The 17,109-nt window shown below is 40.1% G+C and overlaps 1 pseudogene; it reads right to left on the bottom strand.

The window, feature by feature from the left end:
- LOC109227875 lies at window positions 8,789-16,593 on the bottom strand (annotated as a pseudogene).

Genomic DNA, 17,109 nt, shown 5'->3' with positions numbered 1-17,109 from the left:
GTAAACTATCAAATCACCCCCGAATGACCAGAAATTTTGCACACACGTCGCAAATGACACTACGGACCTGCTCCAATTTTCGGAATTCCATTCCGACCCCGACATCAAGATTTGCACTGCCGATCGAAACTCCAAATTTCCAATTTCGCCACTTCAAGCCTAATTCTACCAAGGACCTCCGAATAACATTCCGAATCCATTCCTAAGTCCCAAATTACCTAACAACGCTATACGAACCACAAAAACCCAATTCCGAGATCATTTACCCACAAGTCAACTTCCGATTGACTTTTCAAACTAAATAACCAACTTAAGAGACTAAATGTCTCACTCCTCTCCAAAATCACTCCGAACTCGAGCCAACCAACTCGATACCACACAATGCATCTGGACGATATATAAAGAAGCAGAAATTGGGGAAACGGGGCTATAACTCATGGAACAACCGGCCAGGTCGTTACAGTTTGAATGTGTTTATCTATTGTGGAACGGACCGAACGCCTCGGTAGATTAAATAGATACATCTATGGTTCACGCCATTCGACCCTCTGGCAGTGCATGTTTTATTATTATGTTGGATCGGACCGTACGGCCTCGACATGATTTGCGCATGCTTGTATTGTTGCCTTGAGATTTATAGATGTTGATATTTGCCTTCCCTGGTCTGAGATAAATTGATAAAATATGAAGTATGAACTTGGAAATTTCTATTAACCAAAGAATTGTTTACCTTCTTCATGCTTATCAAGTTAGCAGTCATCTTATAAAACCCATGATTCTTTCACATTATTGATATATTATTATTGGACAACTAGTAAGTGGCGAAGTCGACCTCTCGTCACTACTTCTTCGAAATTAGACGGGATACGTACTAAGTACACGTTGTTTTTGTACTCATGCTACACTTGCTGTGCATTTTTGTTGCACAAGCACATGTACCTCTAGTGGCCTAATGGGCGTAGCAGCATGGATGATACAGAGACTTAGGTGAGCTGCATCTCTCGAGGTGACTCGCAGCCAGCATAGTCTCTTTCAGTGTATTGTATTTATTTTCTGTCCAAATTTATATTTCGGATAGTTATTGTACTTCATTTGATTTCCTAGTGATTTCTCATGAACTTGTGACACCGGGTTCTGGGATGATTTCGGGATTATTCGGTAAATAAATCTTGTAAAGACATCATTATTTCTTCAGTGAAGTTTATTATTCATTGTTTAATGTTTAGAAGAAATGATTTTGAAAAATATTAAAACGAGAATTTACTATTTATATAGTGTTGGCTTGCCCGACATTGGTGTCCGGCGCCATCACGACCCTTATGGATTTTGGGTCATGACAAATAATCACCAATCGTTCCGCAGTTAGCGCTCTTTACCGACTCTAGGGCACCGTTTAGGTATTTACTTAGACTCAGATTTCTCTTAGGTCCATTCCAATTCTTAGAGTCCAATTATGACATCCTTTTATTTTCGAGGTAGGACATTTTGCCCGTAAATTCTTCAACAAGCTCGATTTGTCATGAAATTCCTCAATTTCGCGCCTTAAACTAGAGTTAATGATTTTTTTAAGCAACAATGAGCATCTTACTCCCTATAGCAAATATCATTCTTACTTCTTTAAAAATTGGCATAATTTTTATAATTAGGTGATATATTTTATCCGTTTATGTGGATTATCTAAATTCGCTTTATTTCGATCCTTTTATTAAGATATGGTTACATGTTTTAAAAATATTGTTACTCGCACCTCACATAATTTCTTTCATGTCTTTTTCACATAGGCATAAACTTCTATCTCTTATAATATAGAATATAAATAGGTTTCATAAAATATATTTAGCATTTTACCTATGTCTTAGAATTTCCACCTCCGTACCAATTCTCATTTACAAGCTAGTAGATGTCCAAATTTGCGCAACCTACCAAGCAATAGAAGGCCACTATTTGGTCTTGCATTATCAAATTATTCTAAAATTTTTACCTCTTCAATTCAAGTGTCAGTATCATCTTATTTCTGGTCGTCGAGATTAATCTTCACGTACCCGTTAATTCTACGTTTTGGCATGTTCGTCAAGGTACTATCCCATAAGTCTCAAATCGGTTGGCACAGTATTCCCAGGCCCGACAACTTTATGATTTGCCAATGCTAAAAATTTTTTAGAGTATTTTCATGTCAATTGACTACCATCTTTATCAATGATTTTGATCCCAAGCTTGTCTATATCTAAATACAAACAAATTATTTTCAAGATGAAAATCACCCATATTTGGCTTCTCTTATACGTAGCCCTATTATAAGACCCGATCCCATCAGTTTCATAGGCACGCATTCCCAAATGTTAGAACCAATCCTTTAATATTTACCTATTTCGTACTGGCTAGATATATCTTGAATTAAACATCAAAGAAAATGCAAGTTCAAGGAGATATGGTTGACCAAATCGTAGTGATTGACTTAGTTGAAGACGAAGACGAAGCTGCTGGCGAGAAAACAAAATCATACCAAGATAAGATTTTTAAGCTTGAAACAAAGGTGGCACCAATGGAGCAAGAAATTGATGGCATTAAGAAAATGATATCCGATCATAAGAACTCATCCAATGAACTCTCCATTTCACATAGTTGCACCTCCCACTTATGAGTGTAATGCCCAGTTTTTTTTTTCAAATCTGCACTCCGTCTTGCTAGAAAGGGCATTCTAAGCTGCCAACAATGTGTATAAAGAAGAAGTATGATTAACAAGGACGCTATCATAGAATCTGAAAGATTATCATTCCCCATCCACCTTCTCTTATTTAGGGTACGCATGGAACCTACGTAAGGCTCAGTCTCATTATAGCAAAAAAACTGAGGCAGATTTTTAGCACGCAGGATGAGTATGGTCGAAAGGGATATCATACCATGGAGTAAAAATCAAAAGCTTCCTAAAGATTGGGGCAATTTTTGAAAAATTCCAGAGTCATGCAAGGAAAAGAACTTGTGTTAGAGCTAAAGCTTTGATGTTCGACATAACTCAGTCCTTCACAAAACTTCAAATCATTCCGTTTCCATGTCAACAAGTCTCCTGTGTTAGAGCCCTCTAGATAACAAGTCATTCTTGTCCATCCATTTTGCAACATAGATTATCGTTTCTAGTTTAGGGCTCCTACTTAACCATATCATGAATTAATCAATCTAATCATATGCTTTATTATTTCGTGCATTTATTTTATTAAGATGAATACGCTAACGATTTACTTTTCGTTTGTATAGATTTATTTTTCCTTCAAAGGTTGCCTAGCATCGAACATTTTTTGGCTGCGAATCTACATAAATGACGGGGCTATAATGGCAGACAGATTTGAAGCATTCAATACCAGTATAAGATTGTTGCAAGCAAAAGGTGATGATACCGAGGCAAATGTGGTACGAAGAAACTTGTTGGTTAATCTGGGAAGCACTTTCAACCTTCTTCCAAATGCAACCTCTGCTTCCAGCTCAAAGCAGAATATTTGCTTAAGTATATCTTCTTGCCCAATTCCTACTTATACAATCTCTCCACAAATACCATTAACCTACACTCCCAATCAACTTATGATGATGCCCAATATCAGCCTTCCGCGGTCGCAATTCCTTTAGGGAAGACAAGCAAGACCAATTATCATTGTGCCAATATGCAAGACGTGGAAAAGAAATTCAGTCAAGTGGCAACAAGAATTTGGACAATGAGCTCCACAATCTGAGGAAAGCCATTGAAAAAGATCTGCAATCAAGAAGTTACCAAAGTTTAAGGTGTGAAGATTTGTGTTTGCATCCACATGTTGAGCTTCTGCCAGGGTACAAGCTGCCAAAGTTCAACACTTTTAGTGGGAATGGAGATCCCGTTGCTCATTTAAAGGATTACTGCAGTAGATTGATTGGTATTGGACATAATGAGGCCATTCGAACAAGATTATTCATTCAAAGTTTGTCCAAATTAGCACCACTTGGTACACTAGACAAGACTTTAGCAAATGGCGTACATGGGAAGATATGGCTCACGATTTTGTGAAGCAATATGAGTTCAACATTGGACGTGATCCGCACATGGCTGACAAAGTAAAGAAAATGCCGCACAAATCTTTCAAGAGTATGCCACACGAAGGAGATTAGAAGCTTTAAAAATACATCCGCCATTGCCTGAGGGAGAATTGATCTCAACCTTCATTCAAATTCAAGAAGGCATATATTTTGATAAGCTGCTCGCAACTTGTGCACGAAATTTCTCCGATTTGATTCGAATTGGAAAAGAGCTAGAATGTAGCATTCAGGAAAGGAGAGTTATGGATGGTTCGACAACTCAAGCTATTAACCAAACCTTCCATCAAGAATACCTAAAAACCTGCAAAGCAAAAAGAAAGAAGAGAATCTAGTTGCATGACTATGCACCAGCCACAATGCTATGACAATAATCAATTTTTGCAATCTTATGCCCAACTTTAGGAGCATGCACCTCCAGCCTAATCGCCAACAAAATTTTCAACAGAACTTTCAGAAGCAGTCTTCCCAAGCACAATTCAACCTTCGATAGCAAAAGAAAAAGAAGTCGTGCTCTTTTGCCCCTTTGAGCGAGCCATTGGTTGACATACTTGAAAGCTTGAAAGCCAAAGTTCTTGTACAGTCGAGAAAAGGATTTATATCTAAGAATACGCCACAAAACTTTGATCCGTTCAAGAATTGTGCCTTCCATTCATATATTCAAGGGCATGACACTGAAGAATGTTCAGCACTCAGATTCAAGATACAAGGCATGATTGATCAAGGCACGATAAAAATACAATCTGAGTTACCAAGCAACAAATGCGACATTTCAAGCCCAGATACAATTATTGTCAAGGGAGATCTATCAAAATTGGCAACAAGATGTTTGAAAAAAAATCCATAGAATATCAAGAAGACTGAGAATAATGTCATATCGCAACCATTCTCCACCCATCCATATTTAGTAACAACTACTCTTTTGCAATTCTTCTAAAACTTTTGTAATGAACTACGTTTTGACCTGATTCCCGTTTAAGAGGAATACATAGGCAACCCTATTGGTTCAGTCTCAATATAATATAAATTTATTTCCTCCAATAGCAAAAACTGGGGCAGATTTCGCAAAAAGATTCTCATTATTCGACAAGGCAGAAGTAAATTTTTTTTAGCTAAATATTGGTCATCTTCGCAGTAGCAAGTTTGAAATGCCATAGCAATACAATTGCAGATTCAATGTCAAAACTTTGACGTTCCATGCAAGGCAACCATTTCTTTTATACTAGCAACTCTCTTTGAGTAATGCAGGGGCAACCTTTAGCTTTTACTGATTGATATTGCACACTATTTTAGAAGCTCAGCATCAAGTCAGAAGTTTCAAGAGGAAAAAAAGGATCAAGCTGAGTTATCGCAAATTAAATTTTGAAACTCATAGTTTTCTTTGAGTGTAGGAATCTACTAATAATAAACTTCAACATGCATATTCCCAAATTATTGGCAACGCTCCTTGAATATTTCTTCTGTAAAGGCACTGCATCAAGTTCTCCGCACCATGGATATTCGTTACTACAAAGTCACCGCACCAAAATTTTTGCATCGCACCATGAATTACCACTACAAAATGGGCACCATATCGATGCTTGCCCTTTGACTGCCTTCTGAGTTACGTAGACGGTGTCGAACTCGCTCAACCATATTTTCCACTTTTCTAACTTACCCGTAGGCATGGGTTTCTGAAAGATGTATTTTAGCGGATACATCCTTGATATGAGATATGTAGTATATGCACAAAAATAATGCCTCAACTTCTGAGCTATCCATGTCAGAGCACAGCTCGTGCGTTCCAGCAAAAAGTACTGGGCTTCGTACGGCGTGAATTTCTTGCTCAGATAATATATCGCATGCTCCTTTCGTCGAGTTTCATCATGTGTTCCCAAAACATAACCAAAAGCTCCATCCAATACGGATAAATAAAGTAGCAGAGGTCTTCTTGGTTCTAATGGGACCAGAACGAGTAGTTTAGATAAATACTCTTTGATTTTGTCGAAGGCTTTCTAGAATTCTTCAGTCCAGCTTGTTGCAGCATCTTTCCTCAGTATCCTGAAGATTAGCTCACATATCACAGTTGGTTCTGCTATAAAGCGGCTGATGTAATTGAGACGCCCTAAAAACTCATCACATCTTTCTTATTCTTCAAAGGTGGCAAGTCCAGGATAGATTTGACTTTTGATGGGTCTAACTCAATCCCCCGGTGACTGACGATGAATCCTAACAAATTTCCAACAGGACTCCGAAGGCACATTTTGCAGGATTTAGTTTCAAATTGTATTTTCGAAGCCGATCAAAGAATTTCTTCAGGTCTGCTATGTGATCCGAACTCCTTTTACATTTGATGATAACATCATCCACGTACACCTCTATTTCCTTGTGTATCATGTCAGGGAGATAGTTGTCATGGCTCTCATGTAGGTGGCTCCAGCGTTCTTCAGACCAAACGACATTATTTTGTAACAATATATCCCCTACGGTGTGATGAAGGCTGTCTTTTCGACATCCTCTTCATCCATCCAAATCTGATGGTATCCTGCGAAGCAATACATAAAGGATTGGAGCTCATGCTTGACATAGTTGTCAATCAGTATGTGTATATTGGGCAACAGGAAATCATCTTTGGGACTCACTCTGTTCAGATCTCGGTAATCAACACATACTCTAACTTTCCCATCTTTCTTCGGAACTTGCACAATGTTGGCCAACCAAGTCGGGTATTCAACCACTTGAAGAACCTTGGCTTTGATTTTCTTGGGGACCTCCTCTTTTATCTTCAAACTCATATCCAGCTTGAACTTTCTGAGCTTCTTGCTTTACCCGTGGACACATGGGATTAGTTGGTAGCTGGTAATCCACTATGGATGTGCTCAAACTAGTCGTACCATTGTAGGACCATGCGAAGATATCTTCATACTCTTTTAGGAATCTAATGTACTTTTCCTTCTCTGACGATGATAGATGAATTCTTATACGCGTTTCCTTAACCGTTTCGGAATCCCCTAAGTTAACGGCCTCAGTTTCCTCCATATTAGACTTTGGTTTATTTTCAAAGTTTTCCACTTCTCTGACAATTTCCTCAAGTATTATATCTTCTTCCATATCCTCTGAATCACTATCCTATTGCATTGTCTCATTACATGTCACTGTCGTAGGTTCATCAAGATAGGTAATAATAATGCTGAAAGGAATATGTAAAGAAAAATAATAAATACGAAAAGCAACAATGCATTAATAAAATCTTAAAAACATTAACAAGTGTGGCTCGGTGACTCAAGCAATTATTTCAAAGCATAATACTGAAAAATCTCTCAAATGCTCAAAACTATTTTTTAAAGTAATTCTTGCTAATTTGCCAGGCTACCCAGGAACTCGACGGGCTCGGGATGGTGCAGCGCTCCAGTTCTTGAGAACAACTCCTTTCTCCACGGTTTGAATGGTAAAGTCTTCTTCCTCCTCCTCCTCCTCCTCCTCAACTATTACACTGCAGTCCATATCTTCTTCATCTAGAAACAACTTCCTCATGCCAGCTAAAACTTCATCTTCCTCAGACCCGCACATCATGTCAGCTTGATAGAATGTATGGTGCAGAGGTGGTACTAGTTGTTTCGGTGGATAATAAGGACTACTCCATTGTGGAGACTAATTCTAATATTCCTGCCACGTGTATTCATATCCGAGTCCAAAAGTCATGCCATGACGCTGCGGTTGTACGTGTTTGGTGATCCCTTGCAGATTTTTGCTGAGACCTTTGCCAGGTTTATACCCTATCCATAGCAGTATGCTTTCTACCTTATTTCTCCACCATCGATCCTTTTCAATTCCGTTGACTCGCTGAAAGCGATGGTATGTTTCTCCACCCAGTTTGTTCCTATTTTCGATGACTGAAACGGTCTGATTGGTGTAGATGGGGTTACTTCCATCTCCGTGAATAATCACCTCTTGATGATTCCATTCAAACTTCTCAGCCTGATACAGGGTTGAAGCCACTGCTCCGGCAGCATGTATTCATGGTCGTCCCAATAATAGGTTGTAAGTAGTATATATATCTAGCACTTGGAACTCGACATCAAACCAAGTCAGGCCCATCTGTAGACTGAGGTTGATTTCTTCGATGGTGTCTCTCTAAGATCCATCAAATTCCTTCACATTCATGCTTCCCATCTGTATCTCGTGCAGGCCTTTACATAATCTCTTTAGAGTAGATAGTGAGCATATGTTGAGACTTGAAACCCCATCTATCAAGACCCCGGTGATGAATTTATCCTCAAATTGCACCGTGATGTGTAGTGCCCAGTTGTGACTCAGTCATCTTCGTGAAAGGTGATTTTGTGGCTCTCCAATACCTGCCCGACCATGTTAACCATCTCCCCACTAGTGATGTTGGTGGGTACATACGCCTTACTCAACACCTTCATCAAAGCATTCATGTGTGTGTTCGAGTTTTGCACTAGTGACAAGATGGATATTTGTGCGGGGGTTTTGTTCAAGTGGTCAACAACAGAGTATTCTCTTGCTTGTACCTTTCTCCAAAGATCATCAGTGCAAGTTTTGACAATAAGCGGCATAGATGTAGCTTCCTTGCTTGTTCCTCCCAGGTTCTCAAGTGTATAGATTCTGCCAGTTCTAGTCATGCCTTGTGCCGCATCTGTCTCCTCCATTTCTGCTTTTCCTTTTCTTCTTGATTCCACAACATAGTCCCATGGGATGGCATCAGACTTGTAGGATGGCGTGGGAGCTACCATTACGGTGAAGGGTGTAGATACCTCAGCTTCAAACGACGCCTGGGTTTGTACAACAACTGGTGTAATGGTGACTTGAGACATTTAGGAGCATCTCCCTCTCGAACGAGTCCAATTAACCCCTTCAGATCCCATTCCTCGTCAATCTCTATTACATTTACTCCCTCACCTCTATGATCCGGGAGAGGATTGTTACGAACATTTGGTACAACTTCCTTTGCCTGTATGACCTTAGTGTCGATCAGCGTATGAATCTTGTCTTTTAATGTGTGGCACTCATCAATGGTATGGCCCTTCATGCCTGAATCATAGGCACATGTTTTGTTAGGGTTGATACACTGGGAAGAATTCTCCATAGCAACGATAGGAATGGGAGTGACATAACCAATGTCCTTCAGTCTCTCGTACAATAGGGGTGTATTATTTAGGTGATCTGCGGTCAAACATTTGTCGTGAGTTTTTGGTAGTTTTGGCGGGCGGGTGGTGGTGAATGGTAATATGCGGGTTGAGTATTTTAGGCATGATAGATGGTAGAAGGCTGTTGGTATCTGGGGGGTGAAGGTTCGTATGTGGGTGGAGGTGTTTGGTATGTGAGAGGAGACTTAGGACCCTGGGCTACCAGTACGACACCTACTTCTTTCTTCTTCGAAATGCCTCCCGATTGCAAAGCTTTATTCGTGGCCTCTAGTGCCTCGAAATTGGTCACCATCCCATTCTTAATTCCTTCTTCTATTATTTCTCCTAGTTTGATGATGTCGAAGAATTTATGATTTTCAATAACCAATAACCTTTCATAATACTGCGGGTCTTGAGCTCTGATGAAGAACTTGTTCATTTGTTCTTCATCAAGTGCTGGCCTTACTTTTGTGGCTTTTGATCTCCAATGAGTAGCATACTCGCGGAAGGTTTCTGTCAGCTTCTTCTTGAGATTTTGAATGTAGAAAACGCTTGGCGCATTTTCCGTGTTGAACCTGAATCAATCCATGAAGTCTGACCCCATGCTTACCCAACTAACCCAATTCTCTGGGTTTTGACTGATATACACAAAGCGTCTCCTGTGAGGCTTTGCATGATCAATTTCATGCGGATTTGTTTATTTTTACCTACTCCTACAAGCTTGTCACAATATGTTCTCAAATGAACTTTTGGATCACCAGTTCCATCGAACATTTCGAACCTGGGAGGTTTGAATCCCTCTGGCAGTTCCACATCCGGCTGAATACACAAGTCCTCATAGTTTAGACCTTCAACGCCTTTACCACCTTCAACACTCTGAACTCTACCAGTGAGATTCTTGAGTCCCTCCACCATGTTCTTAATGAGCAAGTCTTTCTCAGTCGATGCGGGTACGTATAGGGTTTGTTGCGAGGTATGAGGTAAAGTTTCCACATATATTGGATTGCTTTGATGGACTCTGGGAATCTGGGTATAAGTGTTACATCCCATGCTTTCGTACATGAAAGTACGCCATAAGTAAATTGATGAAAGCTCGGAAATGAGATGTTACACCTTGCATTTTTCTATGTTAAAGTTTCGTCGTAAGTTAATCGACATGAGCTTGGCAATGAGATTATTTTGAGGTTATAAGCATTATGCTATTTCAAATAAGTGATGAGTAAATTCGTGAAGGTAATAGGGTAAGAAATTCAAAGAAAATGAATTTTCGTCAAAGTTTGATATGTCGGGATAAAATACGGCCCAAGCTAAAATACCCGATATTTATGGACTAGTGTCGTACAAGGTACCACATGACCACGAAAGTAAGGTGTGTTAAAAGTGAGTCGTATCTTAAGTAAGTTGAGATAATTGGTAATTATGTGGATAATTGGTTAATTAATGATTTTTAGTGGGAGATTAATTAATTTTTTTTTGGATAAATAGAACTTCACGTGGCAGCAAGCCACCCCAAACCTTATGACACTTAAGTCATTATAGAGTAGGTGGCAAGATTAAGTCACTATGGATTATGTGGTTAAGCCACCACAAGTGGGGCCGACATCCATACATTTGACATATCAAAACTTAAGAGACATTCTAAACATAACGTGAAGACCTTCCAATTTAAACTTAGCGTGAAGACCTTCCAATTTAAACTTACTTAGAAAGCATCTCTAACTTGGTAACGTGAGAATTTTAGTATCTTCAACAAATTCAATAAGATTTCATGGCAATTCGACAAGATTTCATAGCATCTTAAGCAACGTGAGTACGGTGCAATTTTTCTCAAGAATATTATACGGATTTTTCCCTACTCCGATCTTGCCATCACATGTTTTGTTGCGATTACCGTATGTTAGAAAGATTGTTAAGAGAGTCGACTCAGGTATGTTAAGGCTATCCCTTCTTTCTTTTGGCATGATTTATACGACACAAACGAAACGAGCAAATGCAAAACATCCATAAATGACTCTATTCATAGAAATACTAGAGATGCTTATGTTCTTGATTCCCCATGTGTCATATTATTCTATCATCTGTTCATGGGTCTCATAAAATACGTAAGTTGATAAAGTTTATTTCATGATATTAATCAGAGGCATAATGGTCTTATGACGTTCCGAAAGATTTTATTGACGTACTTCTCATGCATTTCATTCATTTACATTGACCCATGACCAGATGGCATATATATATATATATATATATATATATATATATATATATATATGTATGTATGTATGTATGTATGTATGTAAGCAAATTGTGCAAAGGCTTCTAATTCTACGAATTGTGCTAGTTCTCATTTTAATTTACCAGCTACTTGTTTCATGGCTTTTATTTGAGCTGCGGACCCCACTCTGGAAACGGAGATACCCACATTAATAGCAGGTCTGATTCCAGAATTGAATAGGTCGGCGGATAAAAAGATTTGTCCATCAGTAATGGAAATTACATTAGTAGGAATATAAGCCGAAACATCTCCCGATTGGGTTTCAACTATTGGTAAGGCGGTCATACTTCCTTCACCTAAACTAGAACTTAATTTAGCGGCTCTTTCCAAAAGGCGTGAATGCAAATAAAAAACATCTCCTGGATAAGCTTCACGACCGGGCGGTCTTCGTAATAGAAGAGACATTTGGCGATAAGCTTGCGCTTGTTTGGAGGGATCATCATAAATGATTAAAGTGTGTCGTTCACGATACATAAAATATTCAGCCAGAGCTGCTCCTGTATAAGGAGCAAGGTATTGTAATGTAGCAGGGGAATCTGCCGTTTCGGCTACCACAATAGTGTATTCCATCGCTCCCCTTTCCTGTAAAGTAGTTACGACCTGGGCCACAGAAGATGCTTTTTGCCCAATAGCTACATAAACACATATTACATTTTGACCTTGTTGATTGAGGATCGTATCTGTGGCTACTGCTGTTTTACCGGTCTGTCTGTCCCCAATAATTAATTCTCGCTGACCACGTCCTATAGGGATCATCGAATCAATAGCAATAAGCCCGGTTTGAAGAGGCTCATATACGGAACGGCGCGAAATAATACCCGGGGCGGCAGATTCAATTAATCGAAATTCAGAAGCTGAAATTTCACCTCTACCATCAATAGGTTTAGCCAGGGCATTTATAACACGACCCAAATAAGCCTCACTCACGGGTATCTGAGCAATTCTTCCCGTTGCTTTTACAGAACTTCCTTCTTNAACACAACTACAGGGCCAATAATAATATATAAGGAAAAATCCTGGAAATCAAAAGACAACATCCGGTGCCGCGAACGCTGGCGGTCACCTTACTCAGCTGCAATAGCCATACCTTCAATCAGCTAATAACCCGTTACCGGGTGAACAATACCTGCAACTGCACGCGAGGTGCAGGGAGTAAAGTGAGTACTTCCAACTCAGTGGTAATAAGAGTAAATAATAACTGAGAGGCAAGAAATCATGTAAGAGCACTCCATCATGCTATATAGGACAGTACCACTCTTTGAGAAAACAGTGAAACCGTGAAAATCCTTTAGAAAATATCTGGCTCAGTTTAAAACCTCTTTTGAAAATATCTTTTTCCAACAGTCGAGCAAATGAATGCGTAATCAAATAGTGCAAGTCCGCACATAAGACAGCCCCTCGGGCACAGCACTCCACAAACAGTTAACATCAGGGCGTCTGGTAAACAGTACAAGCAATAGCATGGATGCCAATGATATGAGAGTGCTAAATGTCATGAATGTAGTACAAACAGGAACCAATGCATGAATGCAATGCAATGCATATGACCGCTGCGGCGTGCAGCCCGATCCATCTGGGTACCCGCGCTCACTGTGGGGGTTCAGACTCCGGAGGGGCTCCTACAGCCCAAGCGCAATATCATCATAGTACATCGCTGCGGCGTGCAGCCCGATCCATCCTCAGTCCAGAACATGCAAATGAGCCACTCGGGCAATGTTAGGTAATAGTTTTTAACTCAAAACATCAGAAAATGCAATTTAAGTCTTTAAACTTTAGCAATATGACTACACATTTCAAAACAGGGTTTACCTCAGGACTGGAATCATTTAATATGCTAAGTGTCATGAAAACAGTGATAATAATCCCTAAAGGATTCAAATAATTGGCACGAAGCCCAAATATAGCAATCAACCCAAATAATGATGATAACAAGTAGTTTCAGTCAATTACGCAATAAAACCAACAATCGGGACGGACTAAGTCACAATCCCAACGGTGCTCTACCCCACGCTCATACCTGGCGTGCAAGTCACCACAATACAGCACTATGATGTGCAAATCCGGGGTTTCAAACCCTCAGGATATCAATTACAAGTAATACTCACCTCGAACCGGCAAAATCTCTAGCCCGCGACGCCTTTGCCCCTCCAATCGGCCTCCACGTGCGTCGAATCTAACCAAAATCAGAGCGAATACATCACACTATGCCAAGGGAACAATACCCAATCGAAAACAATCAAAATATAGCAAAAATCTCGAAACTAGTAAAACCCGAGCCCCGAGCCCACTTCTCGAAAAATCACAAAACTCACATCACCGGATTCCTCGTCTCGCCACGAGTCCGTACATATCAAATTTACCAAAATCGGAGTCCAAATGCTCCCTCAAATCCCAATTTAAATTCTCAAAATTCCAAGCCCTAGCTCATCAATTTTAGGCTTAATTCCATGAATTTCTAGGTGGATTTCACAATATAATCGAGTTTTAAGACAAAGATTCTTACCTCAAGTCGATTCCTCTTGAATCCCTCTTTCATCTCCTCCAAAAATCTCCAAAAACGAGCAACTATGGGTGTAAAATGACCCCAAAATCGCGACTGACGTGTTTTAAAACATTCTGCCCCGCGATCGCGGAAAATGCTTCGCGATCGCGGAGAACAATTTTTCCAGCCCAAAATTTACTCTTCGCGATCGCGGTCAATGCTTCGCGATCGCGATGAACAGTTCCCAGCTCTTCCGGACAGCCTCCAGTATAACGGTCATAACTTTTTGCACATAACTCCAAATTACAAATGGTTTGATGTTCTGAAAACTAGACACATAGAGCTATAATTTTATATGTTGCTCATTTCCTGACTCCTTATACATTGCGAGATATAAGATTTCAAAGTCAACCCTGTGTATTAGAGACCTTCCCGGGCAGCCTATAGTGTAACCACCATAACGTTTTGTACACAACTTCAAATTCCAATTAATTTACATTTATGAAAACTAGACACAAAGGACTACGATTTTCATTTTTGGATCATCTCCAAATTCCTTATAGATTGTGAGATATAAGCTTCCGAAGTGGGATCAACGCAACAGGATATTTCTTCTCCGCGATCGCGAACCGCTTTCCGCGATCGCGATTCATTGGCACATTTCTCACATTTTACTCAACGCGATCGCGACCAATTCCCCGCGATCGCATAGAACACTGCTGTAGCCAAAAACCAGCAGTTAAAAATGGCCTAAAAATGGTCCGAAACCACCCCGAAACTCACCCGAGGCCCCCGGGACCCCAACTAAAAGCACGTACATGTCTTAAAACATTATCCAAACTTGTTCCAATCATCAAAACACATCTAACAACACTAAAATTATCAATTCTCATCGGATTCAAGCCTAAGTTCTTTAAAAACTTTCGAAACACGCATTCGATCAAAAACCCAACCAAACAGCGTCCGAATGACTTGAAATTTTGCACACACATCACAAATCACATATCGAAGCTACAGCAACTCTCGGAATTTCATTCCGACCCTCGGATCAAAATCTCACCTATCAACCGGAATTCGCCAAAATATTAACTTCGCCAATTCAAGCCTAATTCTACACCGGACCTCTAAAATAAATTTCTATCGCACTCCTAAGTCACAAATCATCCCCCGAAGCTAACCGAATCACCGAAAATCACATCCGAGCCCTATAACTCATAAGTCAACATCCGGTTGACTTTTCCAACTTAAGCCTTCCTTAAAGAGACTAAGTGTCTCATTTCTTATCAAAGCCAATCCAAATCAACTCTCACACACCACATACCGATAACGAAACATGAAGAAGCATAAAATGGGGGAAATGGAGCAGTAACACATGAGACGACGGGTCGGGTCGTCACAGTGTGTGATATGGAAAAAGGTTACGGTGTTATATACGCACCACTACCTGATCAGCTGGTATACGTTGAGGATTTTGCCCACAATGGCCGAGGTGATATGATGGGATGCCCTCAGAGGCTTGATGATGTCATGAACACATGTACCTATGCACGACATGACATTTATACGGATATGCATGGCTTTATACATATTAATGATTCACAGAGTTATTCAGACTTACATGTCGAGTCTTTTACTCCATGTTTCTCTCATGTCTATTATTTACTGATTTTTATTCCTTGCATACTCGGTACATTATTTGTATTGACGTCCCTTTCGCCCGGGGACGCTGCATTTCATGCCCGCAGGTTCCGATAGACAGGTCGAGAGTCCTCCAAGTAGGCGATCAGATCATCGGAAGATGTTGGTGCGCTCCATTTGCCCCGGAGTTGCTTCTTTGGTCAGTATGACTTCGACATGTATTGTTTTGTATGGCGGGGCCCTTCTCCGACCTTTGTGATAAGTATGTACTCTTAGAGGCTTGTAGACAGATGTCATGTATACGGATACTTGTATGGCCTTGTTGGCCTATATTTTAAGTATATAATGGATCACACTGGCCTTATAGGCCCGCATGTCACAGATATGAGGTTTTATATCGGGTTGGGTCATCCTGTATTGAGTATTCCTCTATGTTTATTCTGGTTAGCCAATAATGTCCCGTTTGGCCCATTTGCCAATGAAAGAATGATAAGAATGATATGTTATGTTGGTACTCGGTTGAGTAAGGTACCGCGTGCCCGTTGCGGCCATAGGTTTGGGTCGTGACAATAAGGGTGGTCATTGGTTGAGTTTTGGGGATCGGGAGTAGGTTCTGGTGTATTCTGGGGAGTGTGATAAGTAGTGGTTTGTGGGTATTGAGTTGGATGATGGTGGTGTTGTTGAGGAGTTAGTACTGGTGGAGGGTTAAGGTTCTGAGGAGGTGTGGGATGCTGGTGTGGTACATGAGGATTTGGTGGTGGGTTTTGGTTTTGTGTGTTTTGTGGTGGTGTTTGGTTCTGGATAGTCGGATTTTGTTGGTTAATGTTGGAGACATTGAGAGTGACGGAAAGGTTTGCCAAATTTCGGACCTGCTCAAGCTCGCCTTGTAGTTCTAGGATTTTCTGTTCTAGACGTAAGACCAATTCATTCAGCACCAGAGTACTTCGATCATCCGAGGTTTCAACGTTTTCTACCATGGTAGCATTGTCTTTTCTGATTCCACTAAAAACATCCATTTTCCCTTTTTCTTTGCTTTTTCTTTTTCTTTTAGGATCACTTGGTGGAGGAGGAGGTGGAGGACCTTCCGATCTAGTGTGATATGCTGACAATACCTGTATGCACGAACCAATCTTTTGGAATGGGAATAATCAAAAGAAAAGAAGAAGCAAAAGGTAACCAAGTTAGTAAGGAATATTAAAAAAGTGTTTACAATATTTAAACATATCACACAAAGTCATGCAATGATTTGCGTCCTAATTTAGGGACCTCGTTGTGCTCGAGGTAGGCCTAAGCGACACATAGACTTGGAGAAAATCAATGCTAATAATTGTGTCATTTCATTAATGCAAAAAATGAGTCAAACCTTTACTAAATTGACAATAACAATAAATTTACTAATGTCACTTAGCCTTATTAGAATCGAAATCTAAAGCTAAGCTAGAAAGTAGTGAAGAACATCATTTCCTAGTCTTCTTGGTCCCTGAATGACCTTCTCTGTGCTTTGCTCTTTTGAGTCCATCAATCAGGTTCCC

Source organism: Nicotiana attenuata, chromosome 6 (genome assembly GCF_001879085.1).
Source record: "Nicotiana attenuata strain UT chromosome 6, NIATTr2, whole genome shotgun sequence".
Taxonomy (NCBI): domain Eukaryota; kingdom Viridiplantae; phylum Streptophyta; class Magnoliopsida; order Solanales; family Solanaceae; genus Nicotiana; species Nicotiana attenuata.
Note: the sequence above shows the minus strand (reverse complement) of the source record. Positions and strands in the feature narration are given on the sequence as shown.